Raw genomic sequence first — 12,525 nt, 5'->3', positions numbered from 1 at the left:
ATCGCTCGTCTTTAAGGCAGCGGCCAGTCCGTGACCTAGGCTGCTAGGAGTCTTCCCCTGGAGTAGGGTGTATTTTTGCTGGCAGGTGGAAGAACCGGGCAGGAGGCGCGGAAGCCCTAGGGGTAGCTTGCGAGTCCTGGCTTGGTCAGTGGCCGAGTTTGAAGGGGTTCTCAACCCAAGAAGCTCTAATCAGTCGCACACTTGTCCAGCTTCCGGCGCGGAAGCAAGAAGGCGCCGGTCCAGGCTCCGGATCCGGGATTCGGATGCTCCCACCGGGCTTAGCTTGAGGCGCCGGCCGCGAAGCGGCGAAAAAAGCTGGGTAGGGCAGTGACGTCATCCGCGGCCGCCCCTCCCCCGTCGCCGGTTCTCGCCGCAGTTCCTGCCCTACGACATCCGGGTCTCTCCAGCTGCTTCGCCGCGCCGCAGCTGTAGCGGCCGCGGAGCCGGCGGGGCGGGGCGGGGCGGGGCGGGGCGGGCCAGGGGTGGGGGAGGGGCAGCGCGGCGCCGTCGTGAGCGCGCCTGCGCGGGGGCGCGCTAGAGGCGGCGGCGGCGGCGCTAGGGACGGGAGCGCGCGCGGGAGCTAGAGAGCAGTGGTCTCGGCACCGGCCGGGTCCGCAGCTTGGGGGTGCTCCGACCGCTGCAGCTCCCCAGCGGGTAGTAGGGGAGGGGGGAGGGGGGACGCCTGGCAGGTGGGGCGCGAAAGCGATGAGTCCTCGGCTCTTCCTCCTCCTCCTCCGGGACCCGCTCTCTGCCTCCCGCTCCAACGCCCGGATGATCTGAGCCGCGAGGGCGCCGAGAGCCGGGGGCCCGGACGCAGCCCGGCTCCACCCCTCCTCCTCCGCCCCCTCCCCGGCCGGTCGCCGCCGCGGTGACCCCCCCACTTCGTCACCTCCCCGGCCGCTGTCGCCGCTGCCTCGGCCGACCAGGGACCTGCCTGCCCGCGGCTCCTCCGGGTAAGCGCGGCGCTCGGGCCGAGGGCGGGCGGGCGGCGCGGGCCTGCGCGGCGGCGGCGACGGACAGGCCTAGGGCCTGTAAACAAGCCGGGCGTCTGCCTGGGCGCTCCCGGGAGGAGACGCGACAACTCCACCCCCTGGTCCGGCCTCCTCCCCGGAGCCGGGCGGCGGGCGGCGAGGGGTTAACGCTCCGCGAGGGCGGCGGCGGGAGGCGGGGGCGGAGTGCTGGCGGCGACCCAGCGAGGAGGGGGCGCGACCCTCCGGCGGTCAGTGCCGGGCGGGTGCTGGTGGCGGCGACGCGGGCGCGGGCGCGGGCCGGCTGGGCCCCGAGCCGCGGCGGAACTTTTCCCGAGTGGGGAGCGAGGAGGGGGCGTCGTGGCGGCCGGCGCCGCCCGGGCTGACCCTGGCCCCGGTCCGGGCGGGGGAGACTGGGAGGGAGAAGCGAGGACGCGTGCTTTGAACCCGACTCAGCCTGGAAACCCCATATTTTAGGGAGAATTTGCTCTGGCTTTACAGGGGGCAGGGCTGAGAGTGAGGCTCCTTCCGAACTCGGCAGTGATGCCTCAGTTCATTCATTATTAAGACATCGAACGGGTCCCTGGAAGTACCTTCTATGATTTCTCATCCCTGTGGCCGAGTTGATTGCGTACAAGTTCTTTATGTTGGAGTTTAACTGAGGCGTGGTTCTGTTCTGCTTGTAGATTTTAAGTAAACTTGGCGTCTTGAAAGACAGCTGACTGTGGAGAACCTTCTACTAACCGCAGTTTTAGGTGCGTTTTGAAAATTTGGTGAAGCACCACATGGTACTTAAAAATCCACAAAGGGCATACTTTACTTGTCCAAGAAATCTGTGTGCCTGCCACCTCTCCCCCAAGTTACCTGATAATTGGAATAATGAACCGAATGTATTTTTTAAAAAGTGCTTAGAAGAGTATGGGAGGCAGGTACTGTTTGACGTTATTGAAATTAGGAATTTAATTGTTTTCCCCCTGAGGAAAAAGGCATAATCTTTTCATACTTGCACGTTGGGATTTTAAACACCACCATTTTTTGTATGCAGAGAGAAGGCTTTGAAGAGTCATGGAGTTTATTTAGGAGTTCCAGCAGGGTTTGCTCCAGAACTCCCTTTAACTAGGAACACTACAAAGAGGCCTTCTCAAAATACTGTATTTCTGTAATTCCTTTTTTTTTTTTTTTTTAACAGATGAGAGAACTGAGACTAAGATGGTAAAGCATCTCTTTTCTAATCTTAGATGTTACTTTTATTAATGTTTCCTTTGCCAATAAATAACTTGAAGTACAAAGTAAGGTTTTCTTCCAAATGTTATAGTCCTGGTTTTTTGTTTTGTTTTACATTGCTGGGGATCGAACCCAGGACCTCACACCTGCTAGGCTAGTACTGTGTCACTGAGCTACATTTGTGAACCTTGTGTATATCTTAAACATTCAATCATGTAAGGATGGTTACTTTTAACCTGGAAGTTTGCAGCCATAACACACTATTGAAATTTTAATGAACTGCATTTGGAAATTAAGACATTTTTAGTTGATAGTAAACATTTTTACATCAGTGAATTATGGGAGTATAAATTAAGACAGATAACATTTAAAGTTGATTATGGCTTGTAATATTTTTAAGCATTCTTCCATGGATTGAACCATTTTATGTTTTAATGTGAAAAGCTGAAGCAATGACCATAATTACAGAATAACCTATTGAAAGAAACACTGCATCGAGAGACAAGAATTGTTTAGTCATGGCTGTGCTCCAAAATATCTGTGTCCACGGGCAAGTCCTTTAACCTTTTGAGTCTCAGCTTCCAAATCAGTAAAGCCAAAAAGGTTGTGTTATCACATGCACTCTCCAGTTATTAAGTTTTTGTCAGCCTTGTGTGATTGAATGAATAAATGAATAAATGCTTGTGATATGTGTCAGGCACTTAGAGGTTTCAGAATACTAAAGATGATTTTTCTTTCTGGGTTCTGTTTTATTTAAAGAATTTAAGTTGGTGCTTGTTCTTTAGCAAAGCTGTATGTAGCTCTTACTGGTTTTTCTGCTGGAATTGGGAAGTCTGCAAAAACCTGGGTGAAAGAGAGGATGGAGATTCTAAGGGAGACAAAGTGTGGTTGAGACTCCAGTTTTGAACAAGCCCACGAGCCTTGATAGTTGGGAGAAGGAAATTTAAGTATGCATTTTGAAGGTTTTTCTGTCAGTTCAAGCTGGGTCTTGACGATTTTGTCTTGCTAAAATTTCTGCTTGAAAATTGGTACCTAATATCTCATTTTTTCCCCATAATAATCCTATAGCAGCATCATTTTGTCACATAGTAAATATTCCTGAGCAGTTACTAAGTACCTGTAGTCTGAATTTGATCAGATTACACCTACACTATTTGTTATGATTTTATTTATTCTCTTTGCTAGTAGAATGAATGCATAGCCGATTCTGGTTTAACTATGATTGCTTATTTTATAATTTAAACTAAAGATGGACATGTATCAATTCACAGGGAGCTTGCTATCTCAGCAGTGCTCATCTATGAAAGGTGATGTAAGAATAATTAATTATAAGATGATATTTTGATGTTCACTTAAATGGTTATTGCCTGGGTACAGGACTCTGAGTGGTACTCGTGAATACTTTCTATCCTTAATCAAATAGAAAGAACCTTTTAAGAAAATCAGCCCTAACAAAATTTTGTAAGAGTTATGCAAGAAGAAAAAACAAGGCAAAACAAGTCTTGACCCTGGGAACTATATGGACCTTGGGGAGGGGAGAAGGTAATAAGAGGCAACTAGGTAAAAGCTGCTTTTTTATGCTTGGTCACAATATGTCCTGTCTTCCTTCTCAGATAACAAAAATATTTTAAAATTGACTTACTTCATTTATTATTTTGCTGATGTTAGCCAAGATATATACATTTTCTGGTCTGTGATTATATGAAAGTAGCTTGGGTTACCCTATATTAAAATCAAAAGGTTGATTATAGTTTTTCTTCCTTCACTCTTTCCAGTGCCTAATGTGTTTTCCTATTATATAACAAACAACTTATACTTGCTTCATTATGAGTCTCCAAAACACATTCTTTGATGATTTTGACTTTTACATGTCCTAGCTACATAATTACTACCTAGATAATCACTTAACCTAGCTTTTCTTTTGCTGAGGCAGGTAGGAGGAGCTAGAGAAAGTAAAGGATCTCAAGGGAGGGGAGTTCTATAAACCTTCATCTAAAATGTAATGGACTTCACAATTTTTGTAAGAAACTGAAAAGTACAAATTAATGCATATAAACTGTTGATACTGTGTTTATAATAGAGGTGTTTCAAGTATTCTTTGAGTAAATGTGTAATAAAAGAGGGAGTTTTCATAATCCTTAGTGTATTTTTTTTGGAATCCATTGACCCAAATGTATGTAATATTCACATGTAGGACCTAAATTGAAATTCATTAGATTTTTGTGTGTGTGTGTGGCAGATATGATTGGAAAGTCCTATAAAACTTGAGTAGTCCTAGAAAAAGTAAATAATAAAAATCCTGGTTTATTGGCTGTTTATTTGTGTCAGGCTTTAATTTTTTATCACAGTTCTCTAAAATATATATTGTTACCTTCATTTTACAAATAAACACATAGCAGTCCTTTATCTCTATGGGTTCTCCATCCATGGAGTCAACAAAACTGTACCAAAAATTTTTTTTTAAAACTTTGCATCTGTGCTAAACATGTAGACTTTTCTTGTCATTTCCTAAACTATATAGTATAACTACTACATAGTATTGCCATTATATTAGGTGTTACAAATAATCTAGAGATGACTTAAATTACACAGAAGGGTAAATACAGGATCATGCAACTACGACATCATTTTATATGAAGAACTTGGGAATCCACAGATTTTTGGTACCTATCGGGAGTCCTGGAACCAATCCCTGTGAAGACCAACGGATGACTGTGTAGGTACAGAGAACCTAAGTAGCATACCAGGATTGGATCTAAAGGTATATATATTTTAATATTTCTGAATGGATTTTCCCCAATTATGTGGGACTTCTTGCTCCCAAGAATCAACATTTTAAAGGCTGAATAGTTAACCCTACTGATTTACAGATTTCTAGAATTTAAAATGAGTATAGGTATATATAGTTAAGTCTTCCAGTGCAAAATCCCTTCTAAAACATTGAGAAATTAAGTTCATTTTCTCATTTCCAAAGATTCAGAAATTTGCAAAGTCAAAAATTTTGTTTTAACAACCACTGTTCAGATTGAAGAATGGAATTAAGATTAATTCTCAAATGGTTGATGTCCTAACTGAAGTACCTGGGCAGTTGTTTCTGAGTAGACACAATCAGTACAACCACATCAACGCAGCCCCCATGATTTAGGTGGTAAAACTACTCTCAAAAGTCAGAATTGAGTCAGGATTGTTCTACTTCCTAGTGCGTATCCTTGGGCAAGCTATTTGATTTCGCTAAGCCTTAGTTTTCTTTATCTGTTATGTAGAAATTACTTTCTCTTAAATGTATCTTGAAGATTCAGTGACATAATTACATTGACATTTTCTACCATGAAGAAAGTACCAAGTAAATAGTGGCTGCTATTATTGAGTATGTGAAATCTTGAGATGCTTGGAGGAATAGAGACCTTGAGAAAGTGCCTCTGAATGTAGTTTCAGCAGTAATCCTTGAAGCCAAACTAGGAGACACTGAGTAGAAAAACAGGTTGTAAAGACTATAGGTGTGTAGAGTTTACGTATGACTTGTCTAAAAGTTAAGAGGTAATAGAAGAAAGAGAATGTTGAGCGTGAATAGATTTCTTTGGCTGTCTGAAGTTGGAAGGAAGTTAGGGGTTTGGAGTTAATGATTAGGTGGCAGTACATGGTTAAATTGTGGATAAAGGGTAATAGTAATAAAGCAAAGGTGAATGTTCAGACTAAGATGATCAGTAAGTAGGGAAGAATAAGGGCTGGTAATGTTTTTGTTTGTAGTATTGGGTCTTGACCTCAGAGCCTTATGCATGCTAGGCAGGCACTACCACTTGATCCAGAATCTTTAGAACTATTTGCCTGGGGCTAGATTTGAACCATGATCCTCCTGATCTCTGCCTCCTAAGTAGCTAGGATTACAGACATGAGCCACCAGCACCTGGCTGAGGGTTGGTATTTTATCAAGAGGAGTTACATTTCATGGTTAGAAAGGAGCAAGAAGGTATTACTACAGGAAATGATACGAGAGAGTAAGGAAATGAATTATTCTGATAGCCTCAGTTCTTGGTTTTTGTTTGTTTGTTTCTTGTAGCACTGAGGCTTGAATTCAGGGCTTCACACTTGCTAGGCAAGCCCTCTCCTGCTTGAGCTGATAGACTCAGTTCTGTTTTTCTTTATTTAAATAAAAAAATGAGTGTTCATAAAAGGCATTAAGATTTTATAGGTGGGTTTCTGCGTTATTTAAGGTTGAAAAATTATCTTGGAACAGTTCAAGTCTTCTTACGACAAACCCAAACCAAGATACCAGCACTCCCAACTGATCCGTACCATTAGCATCCTGTACTGCACCCCCAACTTCCCTATAAATCACAATATTCTTCCAAAAATACTGTTGTTGTTTTTTTAAAATACTCTTTCTCTCTATGTGTACTCAGTGACACCCTTTTGCCTCTAGAGTAAAATTCAGATTTCTTGGTTTTGCTTTTGATGCTTTCTATGATTAGATCTCAGGCAAGATCTATCTCAACCAAACTGGTAAATTGCTGTCTCTGGAACATACCTTTATTTTTCTCTCTGTGAGCTTTATTCATGCTAATTTGAAACCTGGAAATCTTTCTTTTCCATCTCCAGTTTTTGGTTTTTTAATCAATGTTTATATCTAATATTTCCTCCTCCAAAAAGTCTTCCCTGAAAAATATTTAGATTTGTATGACTTTAGTCATGTATTTTATTTCTAGATATTTGTGTCTTAATTGTAATTGTGTTCAATTAATCCTGAAAGAAAAAATACAATAACTTTTACCCACAGCCTACCACAGTGCCTTGTGGATGATAGGCATCCAGATATTTGGTAAGTATTAAGCAAAATATTCCTAGCAGTGGGAATCACTACTGTAGGAGGAGGTGGTAGAAGTAGTTAGGAGCTTTCTTTATCAGACATTTTTTACTTTCTCTATGTTTTTGCTTACCCTCGATATTAAGATACTTAATAGAAATAGAAGATTAGGTTGACTGGTTCTGAACCTACAGGATTCACTTTTAATGTCCTATATTTTGGCTTTTAGTGTTATCAAGTCATAATCATATATCTCGTTTCAGAGTATTGTACATTTGGAACTGTTGTCATGAAGTACATATCCTTTTAACTAGAGGAATATTGTGCAATTGTGGGACTAAGACAATGTATTAGTTAAAGAATGGAGATAATTATCAGCTGGTTTAACTTGAACCAAGTTGAGGAGCAATGTATTAATAGTCTGTCTTCTTATAAGCCTCCAAGCTAAACTTTAACGCTTATCAAAATTTTAAACTATTTCTAGTATTTAGAAGATACAAACCAAAATTTCCTTTCCTGGACTTTAAGTGGATAATTTCTTATAATCACCGGAGACTGCTTAGGTCCATGTATTGCAGTATGATACTGATGAGATCAGAATCATGAATTTGATTCTTTGTAGGCCTTCTATGTTTTTCTAACCTTTGTATTAGCTACTAACAATGAACATTTATGTGCTAGGTACGATTGTAAGAAATTTTCCATTATACCTCATTGACTCTTCATAACACTACTGTGAGGTAGAAAATATTATTACTTATATCTTAACAGATGAGGAAATTGACAAAACAGTTATTTGCCCAAAGTTTTAAGCTAGTAACAGAAGCCAAATACATGTCCTTGGACTTTTCAAGTAATTGTATATGTGGGTCATTGCAGTTTTAGTGCTACTGATGAAAATCTGTCGGTAGTTGTGATAGGTCAGAAAATCTTTTTATTTTTTTATTTTTATTTTTTTTTGGCAGTACTGAGGTTTGAACTCAGGGCCTTGCACTTGCTAGGCAAGCACTCTAATACTTCAGCCACATCCCCAGCCCCAGAAAATCTTTGTGTATGAAGGATATGATGACTGTAGTTCCATTGTTTTCAAAGAGTGAGTCTTGTGATGTTGGGGTGTGAGGTGATAGTGTACACTAAGCTTGAAAAGTACATTATCATACGTCATGTCACCTCCCTTTAGAACTTTCCACCAAGGGAAGCTGTATTAAAAAACAGTAAAGGTATGGCTGGAATACAGTTAATTCTGCAAGCCATACACGATTTTGTCTTATGATTTATTTTATTCGTACTCACTCTACTTTGCAATCCACCGTCATAAATTACTTCATTATGATGCACAGATGACAAGTACAGGAATTTCAGGTGCTCAGGGTTCTTCAGCCCACTCTGAGAATGAAAGCACAGGTGGACTCCAGCAGCTGAAGTCCGAAAGATTTTATTTGTAGGAAAGAGAAAGACTGCACGGTGGGGAATACAGAGGGACCCGGAAACCAGTGATCCCATGGGTTGGGTTGGGGATTGGGTTTTTATAGCCTTTTTGAGTATTGCCTGAAGGCAGAAATGTCTCTCAGGTGCAGACAGAAGTTTCCTGAGAAGGAGAGGTGTCTCCTTGATGGCTTACCACCTTTTGGGACCTCCTGCAGTCTGTCCTTCAGTTAGTTTTTTTAATCCCATTGAAATTGTTAGCTTAAGAAGATTGTCTTACCTTTTCCTGGTACTTGGGATTGAATCCATGTTTAGCTTCATGTGTGCTAAACATAACACTGTATTGTTGAGCTGCACACCCATCCCACAAGACACTCTTAAAATACAAGCAGCCTAATTGTGCTTACATTAGAGATTATACTACAGATGGAAATTTTAGTGTTAAATTTATTGAAAATAAATTCCTTGGAAACAGGCTGTGTTTCGCTCATTTTAAATAGGTTCTCAATATATGACTTTAATCTTTGTAGTCTCTGTTCATTTTCTGATGAACACATGCCAGAATATTATTGAATGTGAACCAGAAGTGCATATTTATTTATGTTATTCTTCTGTTTCAAAGAATAACATTACCAACTTTGCAAGTCTTGGATTTTTAGCATTACTTTCTTTTCCTTTAATATGAATGGTAGAAATTTTATCAAATTGGTATCGCATCTATAGAAAATGCAGCTTGCTTGCATTTGTTACCAAATATCAGAAATGAAAATATGATAAAAGATAAGAAAAGCCTACCTGTGCATTGGCCTTTTGTTTTGTTTTTAAATTTATCAGGCTTTAGAAAAACATCTTTGTAGTATGCCATTATGCTTTAGAATGTTAGTAAATAATTTTTTCATTTGTTGTAAAGTAGTAGACTTATTCTTGTGCAGAGTCTGTCAGGCTGTTTGGGATGACACGGGGCTGATCTTAGAAGTGGTAGTTTCTGTTCTGTGGTCAACAAACAGCTTACCCTGTGCTATTACATATCTGTCATCTTCATTTTCTCTGTCTGCAGAAATGCTTCCTGATACTATAAGTGCTGAAACAGCTACTCAGTCATAAGATTAATGGTCTTACACTGGTTTGCTGTAGTTAGTAGACTAAGAGCTCTGTAAGTACAAATGGGACTATTTGTTTTAGACAGGAAATTTCCAAGACTAAGAGATAATGAAATTTGATTTCCTTGCTCCCAGAAATTTAAAAAAGCAACTCATTCTCAAATGTCTAGTAAATAAGCAGGTAAATAAATAGCTTAGGGAAAGACTGTGTGTGGGTTCTAACCTCTAGTCATAACTGCATCTTCCCTTGCCCGTTTATCTCCTCCATTAGACCTCGTGTGGCATTTTTCATTAATGAGAGTATGTGTCTAATGATGTTTAAAATTTTTTTCTAGAGTTCTAAAGTTGCTGATAAAGAGTTATCTGAAAATAAGGTCTTTTGTTTGTTTGTTTTTTCTTCTTGATGCTGGGAATTGAATTCTAGGCGTTGGACACGCTAGACAGGCACTGTAGTGAACTACATTCCCAGTGTGAAAGTCAAGTTTTTGATTAGTAAACTGCAGATTTGCTTTTGGGTCCAGCTCAGGCTGATCTCAAACTCCCGGACTCAAGATATCCTCTCAGCTTCCTGGGAGCTGGGTACAGGGGCATACCACAACACCCATTTCAGTATCTTTATATTAATAATCTGTTATTAATATTTCTGTAGTTATTAAAAACATTCTTTAGAATGAACAAGATGAAAATAGCAAGACACAGTTTGTTGACTGGTCAGCTTCTGTGAGAATACCATTTCCTGATTAAAAAAGAATCACTGGTAACAATGGAGAAGTTAAGAGGATGATTGTCATTCATTTGTTCCACACATTTATCAAGTGTCATTCATTATGTGCTAAATACTGTGGACAAAAAAGGCATGCTCTCTTCTCTCATGGATCTTAAATCTAAAGTGAGAGAGAATTCACAATTCTTGGGTAAGTGCCATAATAAAAAAAAGTACAGGATTGTGAGCTTATTGCTAAGTTAGATCTGTTTCCTGAAACAAAGAGGGCAGGGACTTGAGGAGTCTTGGGCCATGTCATTAGAGGTGAGGCTATTTAAGAATAAGAAGGTATTTTTCCCCCTTATTTATTTGCAGTATTGGGTTTTGAATTCAGGGCCTCGCACTTGCTAGGGAGGTACTCTACTGCATACCCTTATTGGTTTTTTTTGGTAGGCTTGGGGTTTGAACTCAGGGCTTTGTGCTTGCAGAGCAGAGGATCTACCATGTGAGCCACACCTCCATTCCATTTTGCTGTGGTTATTTTGAAGATGGGGGTCTCATGGGCTATTTGCCTGAGCTGGCCTCAAACTTCCATCTCCCCTATTTTAGCCTCCTAAGTAGAATTATAGGCGAGAGCCACCAGTGTCTGGCTCAGCCCTATTTTTTTAAATCTATTAAAGAAAAAGAACTTAAATTTATCACTTAAAATTGTTTTGGTTTTCCCTTTTATTTCAACATCCATATCCCTACATACAAAGCATTTTGTATTACAATTAGTGGACTCAGTGAATGACTCTTTTTGAAGAATGTTAGATTCTATCAACAGAAGTTTGTCAGAGGCAATTGCTGTTGGTCATTATTTACTGGGTACATTTTTCATATGTGTGAAATATTTAAAAGCCCCACCTATTTTGTATGTGAATGAACCATTTCTCATCTTAAGTGTTTAATAACTTATACCTTTTCCTTCTCTCAGCTTAAATATACAAGGTTATCAGCAAATGCTTACAAATGTTTGAGGGCAGGGATGGGGATACAGAGGGGGTGATGGTGAGGACCGTCTGGCCAATGTACAGTGTCAGAATTGTCATAAGAACTCCCCCCGTACAATGAATACATCCTAATAAAAATGGAGAAAAAAGAGAAATACATTAAAAAAAATTTGAGGGGTTTTGTTTGTTTTAAACAAAAGAATAAAGGATGAATTGAAATAGGAAATCAGCTATTTTCTAGGTCAGTCTTGTTCTGAATCCTCAAGTATGCAATGATCAAGAAGTAGCAAACTAGGAATTAAATCCACTTCTGATTTTACAGATAAGTTGTCCAAAACTGGTAAATTTGAATTAGTTAGCAGATGAGGCCAATTGAGATTGTTAATACTAGAACATTCTTAGATGTCATTAAAGATGAAATAGCTCTATGCCATCTACATCTTTTCAGTATTTTGCTTATACCATAATTGCTAGTGAAAATAGGTCAGTGTATAATTTTTATAGTCACTAGAGCCTTGTAACTAAATTTAGCTTAGATATTTCTCAGGCAATTACTCAGTGTTCTTAAAATTATTGCCTTTAAAAATTGTGCAGGCCATGCCTTTGTAAAAATTTGACACAGCTATCTTATGTAATTCAAATCATAACACATGTCTAGAAGACTTTGATACAATAAAAAATCATGAAACATGAAGGTAACATCAAAAGTGGCAAGGCCTCTGTGTAACAGCTACTTTGTGAAACTGAAACTGTTACCATTATCTATACAAACTAACTATGGTTTGAGTACTTACAAATTTTTACCTAATTTAGCGAAGACAATTTTTTATATTTTTGGGTAGAAAAAGTAGTCTTTAACATATGAGTTTTTCTTATTTTGGTTGATTTTAGATTGCTTTTTGGAAATTTTATTTTTAAACTTGTTTTGGGTACATTTAACTAAATAACGGTTCATTTACATTAGAATCATTTGAAGTTTATTTTGTTGAAGAAGGGTAAGTAAATTTTAAAAAGTAAATAATGGGACTACGTGGTGGCTTATGTGGTAAGAGTGCCTGCCTATCAAGTGCAAAGCCCCAAGTTCAAATTCTGGTACTGCCAAAAATTTGATATAGTTATTTTCCATATTAATATATTTCACACTCAATTCTTTTTAGCCTTTTTTATAAAATAAAATATACAGAAAACCATTTAAAGCCATATTCATATTCTTAAGCAACTTTATAAACTACATATCATAAAATTTACCCATTTAAGTCTACAGTTCAGTAGTTTTCAGTATGTGCACAGAATTATGTAACCATTGCCACAG

General features: G+C 39.7%; 1 protein-coding gene across 2 annotated transcripts in view; it reads left to right on the top strand.

Moving 5' to 3' along the window:
• Positions 1 to 552: 552 nt before the first annotated feature.
• Positions 553 to 12,525, top strand: part of Ppm1a (protein phosphatase, Mg2+/Mn2+ dependent 1A) — a 36,538-nt gene continuing 24,565 nt past the window's right edge. The window contains exons 1-2 of one of the 2 annotated variants that reach the window (XM_020187057.2): positions 553 to 953; positions 1,655 to 1,723. The gene's annotated coding sequence lies outside the window, so the exon portion shown is untranslated. The remainder of the gene's footprint in view (positions 954 to 1,654; positions 1,724 to 12,525) is intronic. The other variant, XM_020187055.2, reaches the window with a different exon arrangement.

Source organism: Castor canadensis, chromosome 3, assembly GCF_047511655.1.
Source record: "Castor canadensis chromosome 3, mCasCan1.hap1v2, whole genome shotgun sequence".
Lineage (NCBI taxonomy): Eukaryota > Metazoa > Chordata > Mammalia > Rodentia > Castoridae > Castor > Castor canadensis.
This window is presented reverse-complemented; position numbering and strand designations above follow the sequence as displayed.